At 32.5% G+C, this 19,834-nt stretch overlaps 1 protein-coding gene across 1 annotated transcript in view; it reads right to left on the minus strand.

The window, feature by feature from the left end:
• The window catches only part of DOK6 (docking protein 6), a 681,307-nt gene that overhangs the window by 542,168 nt on the left and 119,305 nt on the right, over positions 1-19,834 (minus strand). The window lies entirely within an intron of this gene.

A 19,834-nucleotide genomic window follows, 5' to 3' on the forward strand; every position in this document is an offset into this window, starting at 1 on the left:
TCACAGAGAACCCAAGAATCAGTCAAACAAAACAAAACAAAAAATGAGAAGCTGGAGAACAACGTCAAATACTTACTGGGAAAATCTATAGACCTGGAAAATAGATCTAGGAGAGATAATCTGCGGATCATTGGACTTCCAGAAAACTATGACTAAAAAAAGAGCCTAGATTCTATTTTACAGGAAATTATCAAAGAGAACTGTCCAGAGATAATAGAAACAGAAGGGAAAGTAGATGTGGAAAGAATTCATCGAACTCCTTCTGAAATAGACCCTAAAAAAAGAACACCACGGAATATAGTGGCTAAGCTGCAGAATTACCACACAAAGGAGAAAATCCTGCAAGCAGCTAGAAAAAAAACAATTTAAATACCAAGGTGCCACAATAAGGGTCACCCAAGATCTGGCTGCTTCCACATTAAAAGATAGAAGGGCAGGCCTTATATTCCATAAGGCAAAAGATCAAGGACTGCAACCACGAATGAACTACCCAGCTAAGTTTAGCATCTTTTTCCATGGAAGAAGATGGTCATTCAATGAACCAGAGGAATTCTATATGTTTCTAAGAAAAAAAACAGACTTAAACAAAAAATTTGATCTACATCCACAAGACTGAAGAGAAACAGAAAAAGGTACACAGAACCCTTGAGAATTGTAACTCTGTTGTGGGTATATAAAAAGTACTCAAGGATAATTTGATTTTACTGATATAAAAGAAAAAAAGGGGGGTGTAGTAAAGGGAAGGAGGTCGGTTCAGAAAAAGGGGAAGGAATGATAAAAAGAGGGAAACTACATCCCAGGAAGAGGCATAGAAAATACAGCATATCTGAGGGAACTTAGTGAGGGGGAGAATCATTGTGTGAATCTTACTCTCATCAGGAGAGGCTCAAAGAGTAAATAATTAACATATTTGTTTTTCAGAGAATTTTCTCTCACCTCATTAAAAGGGGGGAGAGAAAAAGGGAAAAGGAAAAGGAGAATAAGTGAAGGGACTTGGAGGAGGGGGGAGGGATACTAAAAAAAAAAAGAGGGAGGGTTGCGCGTCACAAGGGGGGTCTGTAAATTAAATATCGGGGAGGGGGATCAGGGGGGTCAAGGGAAAAAAGCATAATCTGGGGATAATACGATGGCAGGAAATACAGAATTAGTAATTTTAACTGTAAATGTAAATGGAATGAACGATCCCATCAAACGGAGACGGATAGCAGATTGGATCAAAAAGCAGAACCCTACAATATGTTGTCTACAGGAAACACACTTAAAGCAGGGAGATACATACAGAGTAAAGGTAAAAGGTTGGAACAGAGCCTATTATGCTTCAGGTAAAGCCAAAAAAGCAGGGGTAGCTATCCTTATCTCAGATCAAGCAAAAGCAGAAGTAGATCTCGTTAAAAAAGATAAGGAAGGAAACTATATCCTGCTGAAAGGTAGCATAAATAATGAAGCCATATCAATAATAAACATATATGCACAAGTGGTATAGCATCTAACTTTCTAAAGGAAAAATTAAGAGAATTGCAAGAAGAAATAGACAGTAAAACTATAATAGTGGGAGATCTCAACCTTGCACTCTCAGATTTAGACAAATCAAACCACAAAACAAACAAGAAAGAAATTAAAAAAGTAAATAGAACATTAGAAAAACTAGGTATGATAGACCTTTGGAGAAAACTGAATGGCAATAGAAAGGAATATACTTTCTTCTCAGCAGTTCATGGATCCTATACAAAAATAGACCATATATTAGGACATAAAGATCTCAAAATTAAATGTAGGAAGGCAGAAATAATAAATGCCTTCTTCTCAGATCACAATGCAATAAAAGCTACATTCAGTAAAAAGTTAGGGGTAAATAGACAAAAAAGTAATTGGAAACTGAATAATCTCATCTTAAAGAATGACTGGGTGAAAGAGCAAATTATAGAAACAATTAACAATTTCACTCAAGATAATGACAATGATGAGACATCATACCAAAATCTTTGGGATGCAGCTAAAGCAGTAATAAGGGGAAATTTTATATCTTTAGAGGCTTATTTGAAGAAAATAGAGAAAGAGAAGATTAATGAATTGGGCTTACAACTTAAAAGGCTAGAAAAAGACCAAATTATAAACCCCCAACCAAAAATTAAACTTGAAATACAAAAATCAAAAGGAGAAATCAATAATATTGAAAGTAAAAAAACTATTGAATTAATAAATAAAACCAAGAGTTGGTTTTATGAAAAAGCCAATAAAATAGATAAACCTTTGGTAAATTTGATCAAAAAAAAGAAAGAGAAAAATCAAATTGATAGTCTTACAAATGAAAAGGGGGATCTTTCCACCAATGAAGAGGAAATTAGAGAAATAATAAGGAGTTACTTTGCCCCACTTTATGCCAATAAATTTGATAATTTAAGTGAAATGGATGACTTCCTCCAAAAATATAGGCTCCCTAGATTAACAGAGGAGGAGATAAATTGCTTAAATAATCCCATTTCAGAAAAAGAAATAGAACAAGCTATTAATCAGCTCCCCAGGAAAAAATCCCCAGGACCAGATAGATTCACATGTGAATTCTACCAAACATTTAAAGAACAATTAGCCCCAATGTTATATAAATTATTTGAAAAAATAGGGGATGAAGGAGTCCTGCCAAACTCCTTTTATGACACAGACATGGTACTGATACCTAAACCAGGTAGATTGAAAACTGAGAAAGAAAATTATAGACCAATCTCCTTAATGAATATTGATGCTAAAATCTTAAATAAGATATTAGCAAAAAGACTTCAGAAAATCATCTCCAGGATAATACACTATGATCAAGTAGGATTTATTCCAGGAATACAGGGCTGGTTTAATATTAGGAAAACTATTAATATAATTGACCATATTAATAATCAAATTAATAAGAACCATATGATCATCTCAATAGATGCAGAAAAAGCATTTGACAAAATCCAACATCCATTCCTACTAAAAACTCTTGAGAGTATAGGAATAAATGGACTATTCCTTAGAATAATCAGGAGCATATATTTAAGACCTTCAGTAAGCATAATATGCAATAGAAATAAACTGCAACCTTTCCCAGTAAGATCAGGAGTGAAACAAGGTTGCCCACTATCACCATTACTATTCAATATAGTACTAGAAACGCTAGCCTCGGCAATAAGAGCCGAGAAAGAGATTCAAGGAATTAGAGTAGGAAATGAGGAAATTAAACTATCACTCTTTGCAGATGACATGATGATATACTTAGAGAACCCCAAAGACTCTGCTAAAAAGCTACTAGAAATAATTCAGAATTTTGGCAAAGTGGCAGGATACAAAATAAATCCACATAAATCCTCGGCATTTTTATATATCACTAACAAAATGCAACAGCAAGAGATACAAAGAGAAATTCCATTCCAAACAAATGTTGAGAGTATAAAGTATTTGGAATCCATCTACCAAAGAAAAGTCAGGAATTATATGAGAAATATTACAAAACACTTGCCACAAAAATAAAATCAGATTTAAATAAATGGAAAGACATTCAGTGCTCTTGGATAGGCCGAGCGAATATAATAAAGATGACAATACTCCCCAAACTAATCTATTTATTTAGTGCTATACCAATCAGACTCCCAAGAAACTATTTCAATGATCTAGAAAAAATAACAACAAAATTCATATGGAAGAATAAAAGGTCGAGAATTGCAAGGGAACTAATGAAAAAAAACTCAGAGGAAGGTGGTCTAAGTGTACCTGATCTAAAGCTATATTATATAGCAGCAGTCACCAAAACCATTTGGTATTGGCTAAGAAATAGACCGGTAGATCAGTGGAACAGATTAGATACAAAGGACAAAAAAGGGTACATATATAGCAACCTAATCTTTGACAAACCCAAAGATACCAACATTAGGGATAAAAATTCATTATTCGGAAAAAACTGTTGGGAAAACTGGAAATTAGTATGGCAGAAATTAGATATGGATCCACACTTAACACCATATACCAAGATAAGATCAAAATGGGTCCATGATTTAGGCATAAAGAGGGAGATAATAAATAGATTAGAGGAACAGAGTATAATCTACCTCTCAGACTTGTGGAGGAGGAAGGAATTTATGACCAGAGGAGAACTAGAGATCATTATTGATCACAAAATAGAAGATTTTGATTACATCAAACTAAAAAGTTTCTGTACAAATAATACTAATGCAAACAAGATTAGAAGGGAAGTAACAAATTGGGAAAATATTTTTAAAAACAAAGGTTCTGACAAAGGTCTCATTTCCAAAATATATAGAGAACTGACCCTAATTTATAAGAAACCGAACCATTCTCCAATTGATAAATGGTCAAAGGATATGAACAGACAATTCTCAGAGGAAGAAATTGAAACTATATCCACTCACATGAAAGAGTGTTCCAAATCACTACTGATCAGAGAAATGCAAATTAAGAGAACTCTGAGATACCACTACACACCTGTCAGATTGGCTAAGATGACAGGAACAAATAGTGATGAATGTTGGAGGGGATGTGGGGAAACTGGGACACTAATACATTGCTGGTGGAGTTGCGAAAGAATCCAGCCATTCTGGAGAGCAATCTGGAATTATGCCCAAAAAGTTATCAAACTGGGCATACCCTTTGACCCAGCAGCGCTACTACTGGGCTTATATCCCAAAGAAATACTAAAGAGCAGAAAGAGACATATATGTGACAAAATGTTTGTGGCAGCTCTTTTTGTAGTAGCTAGAAACTGGAAGATGAATGGATGTCCATCAGTTGGAGAATGGTTGGGTAAATTATGGTATATGAAGGTTATGGAATATTATTGCTCTGTAAGAAATGACCAGCAGGAGGAATAAAGAGAGGCCTGGAGAGACTTAAATCAACTGATGCTGAGTGAAATGAACCAGAAGATCACTGTACACTTCAACAACAATACTGTATGAGGATGTATTCTGATGGAAGTGGAAATCTTCAACATAAAGAAAAACCAACTCACTTCCAGTTGATCAATGATGGACAGAGGTAGCTACACCCAGAGAAGAAACACTGGGAAGTGAATGTAAATTGTTAGCACTAATATCTGTCTGCCCAGGTTGCATGTACCTTCGGAATCTAATGTTTATTGTGCAACAAGAAAATGATATTCACACACATGTATTGTATCTAGACTATATTGTAACACATGTAAAATGTATGGGATTGCCTGTCATCAGGGGGAGGGAATAGAGGGAGGGGGGGGATAATTTGGAAAAATGAATACAAGGGATAATATTATAAAAAATATATATATAATAAAAAATTATTAAGTAAAAAAAAAAAAAAAAAAAACCTCTCTCTGTGTCCTGTACTATTTTTACATTCTTCATTCTTGGAATGCACTCCCATTGTGTCTTCATCTATTGAAATTATTTCCTTCTTTCAAAACCTAAATGGCCCTCCGCTCTCTTCAAAAACCCTTCCTCTTTTCTTCAGTAAGAAGTAAATGAGAATAAAATTGGAAAAGATACTGATACAATAATTAAATGGCTCAAAATGATTATAATAGAAAATCTGACTTGATTCCTACTTTCTGCATCTTTCATTTTATATGGGCTATTCATATAGAACAGTATAACATGTTATATAATAAAATGTGTGTGTATATATATATATATATATATATATATATATATATATATATATATATGTGTGTGTGTGTGTGTGTGTGTGTGTGTATAATATATGATTCCCTCTCTAGTAGATTGTACATTTTTTGAAGGCAGAAATTACAAATATTTTTATCAGTGCCTAAGAAAGTAACCTGAAAATAGGACAATACTAATTGAGGCATGATCTAATCAATATTCTGCTTTCAACAACTATTCAAATGATAGCATTCTATTTCACGAATTTTTCCATGTCTTTTAATAAATCCTCAATTGAAGTTTCAGCCATAATGTAGAGAAGCTTTAATTTTTTAAAAATTACATTGATACAAATGCATATTTCAACCATGTATCCTTACTTACAAAATCTATCTCTTTTTCTGGGCATAAACTTCTTGGATAATATCATTTTGTGACATTTCTTAAAGTACATCATAGTAATATACTATACACTACTAGTGGTCAAAAAAGTGTCTCTGTAGTAGCCTCAATCATGGGTAGTTTTGATTTTTCAGAGATCATGATGCTCTGACTCAAAATCATATTGCCACTAATTTGTAACATGGGGGGACTGCCTATTAATGCTTAGCTTAGCTCCAGGTTTCAATTTGTCAAAATATATTCATTAAATGTCTACTATATACAAGGCATTATTTTAGGTACTGGTGATGCAGAAAGAAAAAATAGTCACCATTTTCAAAGATTTTACATTCTAACAGAGGGAAAGGGAAAGAGGAAGGCACATAATATATATGTACATCACAAAAACAAGGTAATTTGAGGATAATATTTATGGGGGCAAGGTAAAAGTGACAAACCTGATGGAGAAGTTAGCACCTGAATTCAGTTTTAAAGTAACCTGAGAATTCTAATGTCACAGTCACCTGGTAAGAGATAAGAATGTTCAGAAATGTGATGTCCATGTGAATAAAAAGAAAGGGCAAAATTGAGACGTGTAGTAGAGGTAGAATTAACAGGACATAAATTGATATAGTATGGAATTTTAGGGAAAAAAGAACTTGGAAGATTATTTAAAAACTAAAAGCTTGGGTTATTGGTAGGATTGTCATGTCTTCACAAAAGTAAATGAATTTGGAGAAAGTTGAACTCTTTTGGGCAGGGGGAGGGAAAATAATGAATTCAATTTTTGGATATGTGAAGCTTGAGGTGCCTATGAGATTTCTTTTAGGATATATCCAATGGACATTGTTTTCAAGAGAAAATGCACTGAATATATAAATTTGGAAGGCATTTATTGGAGGCAAACAATGACCAAAAGGGAGTTGATGAGATCCCTCTAAAATAGAATGCTTCATATTCATTAAATGTTGCTAAGAAATAGCAATCGATCCTCAAGTATATAATACACATTTGATGTTCACTGAATGGAAATGAATTTAATTTTCACCCAGTGAGACACTTAGGAAGTTGAGGAAATATCTTGACCTCTCTAACAGCCTTTTAAAATGTAAAACAGCAATTGTATTATCAAGTTAAAGGTCATGTTTGCTGAAAATTCAAATAGCATTTTCACCAATTTGCATTTGCAATGTACTGACAAACACTTGCTAATGTTATTTCTCCTAATTCTTACATCTCATATTTTTTAATAAACTAATAACTTAGACAACTCTCTACATCAGCTGAATTAAAGTTGCAAAATACTGTAAAATAATAAACAAACAAAAAAGGAAGAGGAATAGTTTATTGAATTGCTTTTGGACACAACTACTGATTTTTATAAGGTCAATTTTAAATCTCAGGCACATGATAATTTGCATACTTACACTATTGTTTACACTATTTAAATTATAACATGATAAAAACATTATTTTGTTTTCCTTTAAAGTTAATTGGGTTAAATAAAGTCATCTTACCAATTGGGAAAATATCAACTGCTCATGAATAAGCTGAGTTAATATAATAAAAAACACATTTCTACATAAATGAGTCTACTTAATAATAATAAAGTTCATCTAGAAAAAACAAAAGTTTCAAGTATCTCAAGGGAATTAATGAAAAAAAGAATACAAATGAAGATGACCTAAGTACACCAGATCTAAAGAAAGCTACATTATAAAACAGTGGTCATCAAAACCATTTGGTCCTGGCTAAGAAATAGAATAGTCAATGAGTGGAATAGGTTATGTTCACATCAATGACTATCATAATCTAGTGTTTGATAAACCCAAAGATCCCAATTTCTGGGATAAGAACTATTTGGCAAAAATTGCAGGGAAAATTGGAAATTGATATGACAGAAACTACACATCCATCTACACCTAACACTATATACCAAGGAAGAAATAGGTTCCTGATATAGACATAAAGAGAGATAATATAAAAAAAAAATAGAATAACAAAGGATACAAAGGATAATCTACCTCTCAGATCTGTGGAGAAGGAAGGAATTTGTGGCCAAAGAAGAACTACAGTACTTTATGGAATGCAAAATGAATAATTTTGATCATATTAAGTTAAATAATTTTTGTAAAAACAAAACCAATACATACAGGATAAGGAGGGAACCAATACACTGGGAAAAATTTCCATCTAAGTGTTCTGATAAAGCCCTCATTCCTAAAATATATAGAAATCAACTCAAATTTGTTAGAATTCAAGCCATTCTTCAATTAATAAATGGTCAAAGGATATGAACAGACAATTTTCAGATGAAGAAATTAAAACTATATATAATCATATGAAAAATGCTCTAAATCACTATTGATCAGAGAAATGCAAAGTATGACAACTCTGAGGTACCACTATACACCTCAGATTGGCTAACATGATAGGAAGAGATCATGATGAATGTTGGAGGAGATGTGGAAAAACTGGGAAACAAATACATTGTTGGTGAAGTTGTGAATTGATCCAATCATTCTGGAGAGCAATTTGGAACTATGCACAATGCTATCAAACTGTGCATACCCTTTGATCCCAGCAGGGTCTCTACCAGACCTGTATCCCAAAGAGACCATAAAAAAGGGAAAATGATCCACATATCCAAAAATGTTTGTACCAGCTCTTTTTGTAATGTCAAAAAGCTGGAACCTGTGTGGATGCCCATAAGTTAGAGAATGGCTGAATAAGTTGTGGTATATGGATATTATGGAATATTATTGTCCTATAAGAAATGATCAGCAGGATGATTTCAGAGAAGTCTGGAGAGACCTACATGAACTGATTCTAAGGGAAGCACCTAGAAAAAGAACACTGTACATAGCAACAAGAAGATCATACAATGATCTATTCTGATGTATGTGTTTCTTTTCAACAGTGAGGTGATTCAGGCCAGTTCCAATGGACTTGTGATGGAGAGAGCCATCTAAACCCAGAGGGAGAACTATGGGGACTGAGTGGGGATCACAACATAGGATTTTCATTTTTTATTATTGTCTTCTTGCATTTTATTTCCTTTTCTCATTTTTTTCCTTTTTTGACCTGATATTTCTTTTGCAACATAATTGTGGAAATCTGTATAGAAGAATTGCACATGTTTAACATATATTCCATTATATGCCATCTAGGAAAGGGAGTGGGGGAAAAGAAGGGGAAGAATTTAGAACACAAGGTTTTGCAAGTGTGAATGTTAAAAATTATTTATGCCTATGTTTGTAAAATAAAAAGCTTTAATAAAATGAATAAAAACATCTTTATATGTTACTGAATATGCCATTTGATATGAAGTCAGTAACTATTCCTAAATTTCTCTATTACTGGTGACCAGTTACATTTTACTGTTTCCTTTTTTTCTTCATTGAGAAGGGGAAAAATGGAAGTGGCTTCTCTTTTAAAAAAGAAATTGTCTGGTTTAGAAAAGATTACATATAATATCTCAAATAATTAAATATGTTCAATTTAATAAATATGGCTTTCTAAGTAGCAAAGAAATTTGGGTTAAGCTGCAAGATTTTGTAATGAAGAATCTAGGAATTAAAAACTCAATAGTATTCCACTTCATATTAGTAAATCAAGAAAGAAATTGGGATAAGACTCATTTAGCATGTTTTCCATTAGCTGTTAATAATCATTGCCTATAACATCTCACCTACATTATCATGTTCCGACAAAATTCATACATCTGAGAGAAGATATTTGATTTATTTAAAAATGTTCTTGTGGTAGAATTTATCAACTCCATGTTTGAATATTTGTAAGAAAATAAATTCAGTAAATGTTTTATTGGAAGATATGTGTGTCAAATGCTAGAGGCAGTTTTCCTTATTAATCAAGTGGTTTCTATCTAGATTTAAGCTCTTAATCCATAGCATATCTTAAATATTAAACAATATGTAATGTATAACTATGTTTCATATAGGAAATAAATGTCAAAGACTCAAATAACAATGGAGTAATTTCTGTCAGTGATTTAGACATCATTGTTAAATATTTACATAGCATGACTTGAATGAAAGCAAAAACTATGCCATTGGTATGAATGGGTTGGCATTTATCCAAAGGGACATAATTTTTAAGAGCTTGTTCAAAAACTGTTACAGATGTTTGAAATAAGTTGCCGTTGTTTCAGCTGTTCTAATCCATGTTTCTATAAGTTTTTATTAGAATTTCTACTACAAAAAACTGCTATTTTTATTCAGATTAATTAAGAGCTTATAATTTCTTATTTGTATTTGTAATATTTTAACAAATTATTACAGAAATTATGATGTAATAAAGTCAATGCCTTCTCATGAACAGGATCTTGGTTTTCTTGTTAATTATATCAATAAAACACCAAAGTGTTGTGCAAAAATTTTGTGTTAAATTGCTATTAAGACAAAATTTTTTATTGTAAAAGTGCCATAAGGTCCAGTCAACAATTAAAGGTATTTCACTAGAAGGGTGGACATATGGAGGAGGAATTCTGATGTTAAGTTCACATAAAAAAATATTTTGGCAATTGTTAAATGACAAATATAATTATAATTATGTTAAATGTTCAGTTGTTGCATTTTAAACTTTTTTTTGTCTTTTCATTTGCAATATAAATAAAAAATTACAAAAAGTGGGTAAGAGTAGGAGAGAGGGAAAAATTTGAAAACTACAATTTTTTTTTTCCTTTTTCTGAGGCTGGGGTTAAGTGACTTGCCCAGGGTCACACAGCTAGTAAGTGTTAAGTATCTGAGATCAGATTTGAACTCAGGTCCTCCTGAATTCAGGGCCGGTGCTCTATCCACTGCGCCACCTAGCTGCCCCTGAAAACTACAATATAAAAATGTTAAACTTTTACATTTAATTGGGAAATATTTACCAAAATAAATAACATATATTTAAATAATAATTCATCAGTTCACTATCACTCTTTTGTATATATTTCTTTGTATATTGTTTCCTTAATTTGATTGTAAAGTCCTTGAGGCATAGGGACTATCTTTCACATTTCTTTGTATCCCTAGGACTCAGTGCCTAGCTTGTGGTAAATGCATGAATAGTATTGATGGATTATTTGACAAACCATCCACAATTATATTTTTCAGGTGTGAATTGTCTACCACTTTATATTTATTATAGCAATTGTCTTACATTGTTCCTAAGGTCTTATATAAATTTCTCATTGAACAAATGAGGAATATTTTGTTTATACCTATGGTTGTAAAGTATACTTGCATTTTCAAGTCTTTATCTCCATTTATAGCAACAGGTGGATACAATCTGAGATTATTAGAACACTTAGCTTAAATAATGTAGAATTGAAATAATATTTATAATTCTGTTAGCATATATGACTGTGAATAATTATTGTAAAACTATCAAAATGATAGGATTGTTTGAAAATGTCATAACATAAAAATGGCCTTATTAACAAAAGGAGTACATTTATTATAGTTTGTTGATTTAAACAAAACAAACTTTTTTATTCAAAGATGCATATCTTTTTTTATTTTTTTAATTTTAAAATTCATAAGAGAGCAAATAGTTTGATATAGAATATTTTTGTGCAAACAAAACTTTATGAAAAAAATTGCAAATAAAAACACAAGAAAACTGAAGTTAAAAAACTATTCTTTGATTGGCATTCTAACTGTTTCAGTTCTTTTTCTGGAGATGGATAACATCATACATCCTTCACAATTGATCATTACACAATATTAATGTTACTACGTACAATATTATCCTAGTTCTGCCTACTTAACTTTTATTCATAATTATTCATATAATTTTTCTCAGTTTTCTCTGATAGCATCCTACTCATTACAGTGCAATAGTATTGCATCACAATTATATTTCACAATTAATTCAGCCAATAGTTAGTTGATGGGCACCTCCTCAATATTCAATTCTTTGGTATTACAAAAAGATTACTATAAATATTTTCAAACACATGGATCTTCCTTTTCTCATCCTCCCTTTTATTTCTTTGAGATAAAGATCTAGTAGTGGTATTGCTGAATTCAGGAGTTTGTACGGTCTTAAGGTCCTTTGGGAATAATTCCAATGTTTTCGTTACTATGATTTTCAGTTCACAACTTTACCAACTTTTCACATTCTCTCCAATATTAGGCATCTTCCTTTTCTTTCATGTTAGAAATTTGACAGTGTGAAGAAGTACCCTCAGAGTTTTTTTTAAATTTTCATTTCTTTAATTAATAGGGGTTTACAGCATTTTCATATTATTACAGCTAGCTTTTTTCATTTTCTTTTCTTTCCTTCTTTCTTTCTTTCTTTCTTTCTTTCTTTCTTTCTTTCTTTCTTTCTTTCTTTCTTTCTTTCTTTCTTTCTTTCTTTTTTTGTTCAATGGATAAAACACTATGTGGCCTATATGTAGGAAAAAACAAATTCAAATCTGTCCTTTGACTTTTACTAGCTATGTGACATTGCATAAGTCATTTAACCTCTATTTACTTTAATTCACTAGAGAAGAGAGTGGCAAGCTATTTCAAGGTCTTTGCCAAGAAAACTTCATGTGTAGTTTGCTTACAAAGAATCAGACACAATTGAATGACTGAACCACAATAGAAAATGAAAAATACTGATTCTTATCATTTGATCATTTATCAATTCCAGAATGGCACATATTCTTATAAATATGACTCACTTCTCTATATATTTGATAAGTGAAACCTTTCTCAGAGAAACTTGATATTAAATGTCCCTCCCCCCAGTTTTCTGCTTTCCTTCTAATCTTGGCTACATTGTTTAGAGATTTTCTCTATTTGCCATCTTCCATTTTAGCTGATACCCTCATCAACTCAGTACAGGAGAGAATGAAACGTTTTTCCCTTGTCCCTCTTCACTATCATGTACTCTATAGGACTCCTGACACTGGTCTCTTTGCTTTTCTGTGCACACAATTTCTTCATGTCCTAACTCAAGATATTTTCAATAGCCATTCCTTACTTTTGACATTATCTTTCCTTATCTCCATATACTGACTTCAGCTTTTTCAAATCCTAGTTAAATTCTCATATACTATGAAAAGCCTTTCTTGAGTATCTTTTAATGCTAATATATTTACTCTCTTGATTGTCTTTATTTTATCTTATTTAGATCTTTTTGCATGTGTTTGCCCACTTAGAATATTCCCTTGAGAGTAGAGACTGGAATTTTCATTCCCCTCATTGCCTAAAAATTAGGAAGCAATTGAGAAATGCTAATTTTTTGACTCAGAGTATTATTGATATGAATATTAATTTAAAGAATCATGGAATATTTAAAATGAATTACTGAAAAGTGAAATGAGAAATTAGAATTAGGAAATCAAAACATACAATGTCTCCTGGAAAATAAACAAAACAAAACAAAACTCATTTATATGTAATTATAATCAAGCTTGGTCCTGAAGAAGAGATAAGAAATTCATTTTTTTTTTTCTTTGAGAACATATTGTTATGGAACACTGCATATATTGTCATACCCAGAAAGTATGTTAATTGTACTAAGCTCCATTTTCTTTTCTCTTTATTTATTTATTTTCATTTCTGCTGTTTGGAGATAGAGATGAAACACCAAAACTATGTCACATTTTTCTATCCACTAATGGTAGGAATATTTTGTTAACTTGATTCTCTTCTTATAAATGTTTTCATTTGAATTATGGGTGGGCATATGGTTACTTGGGATCGTGGTGTACCATGAAAGAAGGTCATGAGGGGTTTTATGTAACTCAAACTACCTAGCATTTTCAAATTCTAACTAAAGAAGTTAAAATACTACTCTGGGCATTCTCAAATCACTATTCATATTATGAATGAAGATAGGTGTCCCAACCAGAAGCATATATTTTGACCTCAGGACTCACAAATTTCCCCTGAATAAATAAGCCCTTCTAGCATGCATGGTGTGACTGACATTGTGACACAAGTTCATGTGCTAGTTTCAGAGGCTAAATTCTTCCTGTAATAAACAGAAAAGGGGGAAGAAGTAAAAAGAGCATAGAACCTTGTGATACATATCAGGACTTATAGCATTCAACCCAATTAACAATCAATATTATTTAATTCCCTACTATTTGTCTTTAGATCATTATGTTTAATCCTAATTTAATTAAGAAGTTAATTTAACACATGATTCTGTTCCTTGTGGGTTGTATATAATAGAAAAAGAATATGACATCTATAAAAATAAACAAAATGACAAAATATGGTTTCATTAATCTGGTTCAAAAGAAAGTACTATGTTTACACTGAGAGGAAAATGTTTTAACCTTCAAAGATATTAGCTTGAGTTTTGTGGAAAATATTGGGTTTTGTTGTTTAAAAATAGACAAAAGAAAAACTAGAGAACATTATGAAAGACAAAATGTACAACAGAGATTATATTAAATTAAAAAGTTTTTTCCAGTTCTCATTTAAAAAATATATAAAGAACTGTGAAATTTATAAGAATACAAGTCATTCCCCAATTGATAAATGATCAAATGATATGAACAGATAATTTTCAGGTGATGAAATTAAAACCATCTGTAGTAAAATGAAAAAAATGCTCTAAATTACTATTAAGTAGAGAAATACAAATTAAAACAACTCTGAGATACCACCTCACACCATTCAGATTGGCTAAAATAACAGAAAAAGATAATGATAAATGTTGGAAGAGATATGGGAAAACTTGGACACTAATGATTTGTTCATGGAGTTGTGAAATGATCCAACCATCCTGGAGAGCAATCTGGAACTATGACCAAAGCACTATAAAACTGTGCATACTCTTTGACCCAGCAGTGCCATTACTGCGTAGGTATCCCAAAGAAATCATAAAGAAGGGAAAAAGACCCACATGTACAAAAATATTTGTATTTGTGTGGGAGCAAAACTGGAAAATGAGTAAATGACCATTAATTGGGGAATGGCTGAAGAAGATGAAGAATATAATATATGAAGATAATGAAATGTTATTGTTATGTAAAAAAATAACAAACAAGCTGATTTTAGAAAGGCTTGGAAATATTTACACGAATAGATTTTGGACAGAAAATGTCATCTGCATCCAGAAAAAAGAACTAAAGAGGCTAATTGCAAATCAACATATGCTATTTTAATTTCTTTTTCCCCCTGTTTTTAAAAATCTTTCCTATGTTTTTTCTCTTTTGGTCTGATTTTTCTCTCCCAACATGTTTCATAAAGCAAAGTGTATTAAAATAAATTAATTAAAACAAACAATAAAAAAGGTGATAAGCCATGAAAAAAGATATTACAAGAAGTATATGCAAGGGTAGACCAAAGACTGGTTTAGTTTTAGAACAACCTACTTGAAAGGATTAATATAAAATGAGTCTGAAAAGGTAGGCTAGGAAGAGATTGTATAACACCTTAGATTCCAAGGAAAGATCTTTGAAATTTATTCACTAACAAACTATCTATAATAATATGAAAAATTCCTCCATACCACAAATATGAAAGAAAATATAAATTATGGCAGATGTGAATTTTACTTCATACCTATCAAACTGGCAAAGATGACAAAAAGGGAAAATGAAAAATACTAGAGTTTATAAAAGGGAAACAGTCACTCAAATGCACTAGCTAGCAGAGATGTAAATTGGTATAATTCTTGGAAAGTAATTTGGTACTATAACTCAATATTACTAAATTTGTAAACTTCCTTTGTAATGACAATATTAGACCTATACCATAAAGGTATCAAAGAAAAAAGAGATTAAAATATATAAAAAAATATTTATAGCATTTTTTTTTCTTTGTAGTGAATTAAGGAGATGGCCAAAAGGCAAAATAACCTGATGTCCTAGAACCAGAAGCATTCTCCTAAGGAGAATACCCGAACTAAATTTTAAAAATTTATATTTTAAAAAAAAGGAGGGTGGAGCCAAGATGATGGAGTTGACACACATTTCTCTCTGACAACCCTCACAATAATTATGAAATCCAGCCTCTGAATTAGCTCTGCACTAGCAGAACCCACAAATATTGGGAGTACAACAAATTATCAGGAGAAGATAATTTCAAAGATCATCAAAAAAGATCTGTTTTAATTAGAAATGGGAGGGAGAGGGCCAAGGAAATCAGTACAAATGCCAGCACAGATAGCTCAGAGGATTTATGGGAGGAAACAGACCAAAAAAAGACCTGTTTTAATCAGAAATGAGAGAGAAACAATAAAGCAAAAAAAGCTGACCAAAAATGCTAGCACAGACAGCTCAGAATCCTGGAGCAGTGTAGTCTCAGGGTGGCTGAGCATACTCCCCCCACAAACACCAGGGCAGACAGCACAGAGCCCAAGAGCATTATTGATGAGTCCATGTGGTAGAGCTAGCACCAGGACTGAATCAGCATTTAATAAGAAAAGCTTGGAAAACCTCTCCTGCTCCAAGGCAGACCTTAATTTTACTTTAAAGATGAGTAAAAAAGTAAAGAGGACTCTAACAATTTACAGCTTTTATGGCAAAAGAGGAGAACAGATTTCAAACCATGAAGAGACTAAAGGCAGATTCTTTGCAGATGAAGCTCCAAAAGGTAAAATAAACTGGTCCCCATCCCACAAGGCTCTCCTAGAAGAACTTATAAAGGATTTTAAAAGAGAGCTAAAAGAAAAATGGGGAAAAGAAATAAAAGCCTTTCAAGAGGATTTGGTAAAGACAACACAAAATAGACATAGTGAAATAAAAAAAAAAGCATATAACTCATTAAAAGATAGATTTAATAAACTGGGAAAAGGAAGGAACTCCCAGAAAAACTGAATTTGTGAAATAGAAAAAGAAAATAACTCCTTAAAAAACAGAATTTATGAAATGGAAAAAAATCCATAGAACAAACAAATCATTCAAAAATTCAATTGGACAAATACAAAAAGAAGTAAAAAAAGTAAATGAAGAAAATGAGTCATTAAAAATCAGAACTGAACAAATGGAAATGAGACATCAAGAATCAGTCAAGCAAAATGGAAAAAAAAAGTTAACTATCTACTTGGAAAAACAGCAGACTGGGAAAATAGATATAGGAGATATAACATAAGAATTATTGGGCTCCCTGAAAAATCATGATGAAAAAAAAAAAAAAAAGCATACACACTATTTTTCAGGAAATCATCAAAGACAACTGCCCAGAAGTCATAGAAACAGAAGATTAAATATACGTTGAAAAAATTCATTGACAATCTAAAGATAGAGATCCCAAAATTAAAACTCCAAGCAATATTGTGGCTAATTTCCAGAACCATCAGACCAAAGGAAATAGTACAAGCAGCCAAGGGAAAAACAATTCAAATACCAAGGAGTGACAATAAGGATCATTCATTAAAGGACTGGAGGGCTGAGAAAGTGAAAGTGATATTCCAAAAAGCAAAGGAACTTGATAAGCAGCCAAGAATAACTTACCCAGCCAAACAGTATTTTCTTCCAGGAAGAAGATGGACAAACTATAATAGTGGGAGATCTCAAACTTGGACTCACAGAACTATATAAATCAAACCACAAAATAAATAAGAAAGAAGTTAAAGTGGTAAATAGAATGATAGCAAAGTTAGGGATGATACATCTTTGAAGAAAACTAAATGAGACAGAAAGGAGTACACTTTCTTCTTGGCAGTTCATGGAACCTATACAAAAATTGTCCATATATTAGGATATAAAGACCTTGAATTCAAATGCAGAAAGGTAGAAATAGTAAATGCATCCTTTTGAGATCATGATGCAATAAAAATTACATTCAATAAAAAGCCAGGGGAAAATAGTCTAAAAAGTAATTGGAAACTTGTAATGTTCTGTTGTCTCCAGAAACTGCTGCTCGCTCTCTGTGAAGAGATCTGGTGTCTCAACTCAATCTCTCGGGCCGCCAACTCTGACCCAGAGCAGAGACTCCTCTCCCTTGCTCAATGTTGCCTCCTTTATCCTCCCAGATAATGGGTGTGGAATAACTCAGGGGCTTCTGGGAAAAAAATACTTCAACCAATGAACTTGCTCCTCTTAAACATGTAAGCTCCTCCCCATGTGTTTGAAGGGGTAAAACTGTCCTTAAAAGCCAGAACTAGAGAATTGTTAAGTACCGACTTAGCACTTAGTAAGAACCTAATATCTCATTATCTCAATAGCACTTAGTAAGAACCTAACATCTCCCCCTTTTTTTGATTTAGAACATAGGATGGTCATGACCTTGAAACAGAAATCCATCAATATGGGAGTTATTATACATAATTACATAGATTACATAAACACATAGTAACATAGCAATATAGTAACATAGTAACATAATACATACTAGACGTATGTAACAAATAACATGATCAAATAATCATAAATTGAGAATTTATAAATGTCCATAAGTCCATTGTCCATTAGTCTCATCTTGTGTTAGGAAATCCAATTATTCCTGCTGGTTTTAAAGTTCTTTAACAGTCTTCTTATTAGCCATGCTCTATCAATGTCAGATGTTTCTTGGATTTTCTCCTTTGTTTTGAGGTCTTTCTCTTTTTCTGGATCTCTCTCTGATGGACAAGGCGACTATGACTTGTTGGCATCCATCTCATTCTTTCTCCATCTGAAGAAATACAAGCAAACCCTCTCCCTCAGGCAGTTAACCTATCTGGTCCCTTCCATTCACCACTTTCTGGGTCTCTCCACATCACCTGGTAATTATCTAAGGACAGTGGAGCTGGTGGGTTATAAAACCTGTCTGCCAGAGCCAGTGCATCTTTGTCAAAAATTAGAAAATTAATGGGATATAGAACTAAATTTAGACGTTCTCTAGGGTTACCTGTGACTCCCCCTTTCTTTTGTTTTTGGAGGAGTGTCAATGTCTGTTTCTTCTCTCTACTATTGCCTGACCTTGCGGATTAAAAGGTATTCCAGTGGTGTGTAAAATCTTATACTGCACACAAAAGTGCACAAAATGTTTAGAATTATATGCAGATCCATTATCTCTTTTTATTTCTTGTGGCACACCCCTAATTGCAAATTCTTGGATAAGGAATTCAGTGACCACTTGGGCTGTCTCTTTTGATGTTGGTACTGCAAAAGTGAATCCTGAAAAGGTATCTACTAACATGTGGATAAAAGACAGACGACCAAAAGACGTATAGTGGGTCAAATCCATTTGCCAGATTTCATTGGGTCTCAAACTACAAGGATTCTTCCCTGGAGGGAGTGTAGGAGGGTGGAAAGGAAGGCAAGCTGTACAGCTTTTTACTATGTTCCTAGCTTTCTCTCTTGTTATTCCAAATTGTAAATGTAAAGCTTGAGCAGCCTGATGATATTTAGAATGAAATTCTTGTGCTTCCTTAAATAAAGGAGTACTGGCTAACATAGTTAAAAGGCTATCTGCCTTTAAATTTCCATCAAAAATAGGACCTGGAAGTCCACTATGTGAGTGGACATGCAAGATATAAATCTTGCCTGGATGCTTTCTCACTTGCTCTTGAAGTTCCTTGAAGAGCTGATAAATATTAGAGGCTGCAAATTTTATTTGAGCTGTGGCAATTCTTTGTACTACACCTACTGAATAGGCTGAATCAGTAATTATATTTATGTCTCCTGGGTAATAAGTAAGAGCTAGCATGATAGCAAACAATTCATTCTGTTGAGTGGAATGAAAAGTAGTCCTGACTACTCTCTTTATGGTTAAATCATGAGAGTATACAACACAAATATTTTCTTTGGAGGTATCTGTAAAGATTGTTGGTCCTTTAAGAGAAACCTTAGAAACTTTTTCTTCAAAAATCCATTGCCAATTATATAGTAGCTGGGTTATCTTTAATGGAGACCCATGTGCAAAATTTGGAGCTGTGGCCAATAAAATTTG

This window comes from Sminthopsis crassicaudata, chromosome 1 (genome assembly GCF_048593235.1).
Source record: "Sminthopsis crassicaudata isolate SCR6 chromosome 1, ASM4859323v1, whole genome shotgun sequence".
In the NCBI taxonomy this organism is placed as follows: Eukaryota; Metazoa; Chordata; class Mammalia; order Dasyuromorphia; family Dasyuridae; genus Sminthopsis; species Sminthopsis crassicaudata.